The sequence below is a fragment of the Lucilia cuprina genome, chromosome 4 (assembly GCF_022045245.1).
Source record: "Lucilia cuprina isolate Lc7/37 chromosome 4, ASM2204524v1, whole genome shotgun sequence".
Taxonomy (NCBI): Eukaryota; Metazoa; Arthropoda; class Insecta; order Diptera; family Calliphoridae; genus Lucilia; species Lucilia cuprina.
Window position 1 is genome coordinate 84,223,610 of NC_060952.1, and position 2,438 is coordinate 84,226,047.

The 2,438-nt window shown below is 28.2% G+C and overlaps 1 protein-coding gene across 10 annotated transcripts in view; it reads right to left on the bottom strand.

Moving 5' to 3' along the window:
- LOC111684952 (homeobox protein prospero) overlaps nucleotides 1-2,438 on the bottom strand; it is a 135,365-nt gene that overhangs the window by 22,121 nt on the left and 110,806 nt on the right. For all 10 annotated transcript variants that reach the window (XM_046950554.1, XM_046950545.1, XM_046950555.1 and 7 more), the window contains one exon: nucleotides 1,230-1,274. The gene's annotated coding sequence lies outside the window, so the exon portion shown is untranslated. The remainder of the gene's footprint in view (nucleotides 1-1,229; nucleotides 1,275-2,438) is intronic.

Below are 2,438 nucleotides of genomic sequence, written 5' to 3' on the forward strand. Positions count from 1 at the left end.
CTATAGTCTAGTCTATAGTCTAGTATATAGCCTAGTCTATAGTCTAGTCTATAGTCTAGTCTATAGTCTAGTCTATAGTCTAGTCTATAGTCTAGTATATAGTCTAGTCTATAGTCTAGTCTATAGACCAGTCTATAGTCTGGAATATAGTCTAGTCTTTAATTTTAATAGCTTAGGCAATAGTCTGGACTATGATCTAGTCCATTGTCTGTTGTCATTATTGTCTAGTCTATGGTCTTGTATAAAGGCTGGACTATATATTAGTTTTGGGCCTCGATTATAATCTAGTCTATAGTCTGAATATTGGTCTTATAATTGGTTTATGGACTAAATTCTAGTTTATAGTCTGAACTATCGCTTCTTCTGATCTCTTGAATAGATTACTTTAGACTAAACTATAGTTCTGATTATAGTCTAGTCTATAGTCTAAGCCATTGTCAAATCTATAGATTAGTTTACAATTTAGACTAGTTTATAGGCTAAACTATAGTTTATAGTATGAACTGCTTTATAGTTCTTGTCTTTTCATAATATGGATAATAGTTCATTAGTTCCTCTAATTTTTTTTTGTTTTTTGAAATATTAATAATTTTCAATATTGAAACCTAAGATCAAGTATTTCTATTAACAAAATTGTTTTTTTCCAAAAATTCCTTTACATCAAACAAATATTGTACAACTCTCCCTTATCCCAAATAAAGACACAGCTCAACAAATATCAACAAACTTTTAAAAACTAAAGAAATGACTGTACAGACTTTGAAATTTAAAAAAGTCTGTTGCATTTCTATAAAGATATATACATATGTATTTTTATAACAACTATCAATAAATATTATAAAGAAAACAACAACAATAACGAAGAAAATATAATAGAAAATAAAAGCAAATTTCACCAACCCACCACCATTCAGAACTTTTGTAACTTTCTATGGCAGGCATAAGGATATTTAGTAAACCACCACCCTTTTAAAGGATATCAAAACTATAATAAAGAAAATGCATTTTATAAGGACATACCTATGCATATATATGCATTAGAAAAATGAAAAAAAATAAATAACAGATGATGGCTGGAAACTATAAAGAAATTGAAAATTTAACTGAAAATTATCTTTTTGCTTATTTTTAATAAATTAAATTAAAATAAAGGGAGTAAAGTTATTTTAGATAATAATGAGGTTTTTCAGTATTTTTATATTTCTTTAGTTTTGGAGTTGGAAATTTACCACAAACAAAGCGTTATTTATCTCTGTCGTCCATCATTAATCCTCCTAAAAAGAGAAGAGAAAAATAAAGAAAAATTCTATTAGAAAAGAAGTGAAAAATAAATACAAAAGAGATTTTTTTAATATAAAGGATCTTAAAAGTTTAGCTTAAACATTTATAACAAATATTAACAGAAAACTTTAATAAAATTTTTGAATTATCATGTTGAGAAAGGCACTTATTATCAAAGAACTTGTGAAAGTTCAGTTATATCGTTCATTTTACTTTGATCCTTTTAAGAAAGCGCTTTTAAGAAAGATCGGAGCAACTTGATTTCGCTCTGATCGTAATTGTAGTACAAGATCTGTAAGACATTATGAAATCAATTTTTTACATTTAAAAATTTAAATCTTTTTTTCAAAAAAGTTTTCTCCTATAAAAATAATAATATGATGCCCTACATGGTTTCACCATCATCATAAACACACATTCTTACTTACACCACTTCTTTTTCTTCCTCTTCTCTAGTTTAGTGACGGTGCGTGCCATAAGTTATTGCACACCTGGACTTTATGCCTCAATACTCCGTTTGGTTACCACAGTAATAATGATGATCATAATTGTTGTTGTTGTTTGATTGTTTGTAGGGATTGTTGTCTAGCTGTTTTTCCGACTGTCCATTATTAAATTCCAAAAGTAAAATAACAACAAAAAATGTATAACAACTAAAGACAAAGAATAACAGCAACAACAGCAAAAAAAAATTGTCATTAGTTCCGATTTCTACCTGAAAATACTTACACAAACATATATATGTAAGTTTATATAAATAAACCCGTATCTTGCTTCCTTGAAATATTCGGTGACGCATGCGCACAAAATTGTATACCAGAAGCCAGAAGGCGTAAACAAAGTGTTGAAGAATGTGTAAATATTGTTAGGGTCAAAGCGAGTGTATGTATGGCAAATAATACAATCTGACGGGATTTATTTGTAGTTAGCAAATAAAAGAGAGAAATCAGGAAAAATGTATTAAAAATGAAATCTCAATCTAAAGGTTTGAAAAATGTTCTTAATTCGAAGGCCAATAAATTTTCTGGCTAGACCATATATTAGACTAAAGACTAGACTATAGAATAGACTATAGAATAGACTATAGACTAGACTATAGACTAGACTATAGACTAGACTATAGACTAGACTATAGACTAGACTATAGACTAGACTAT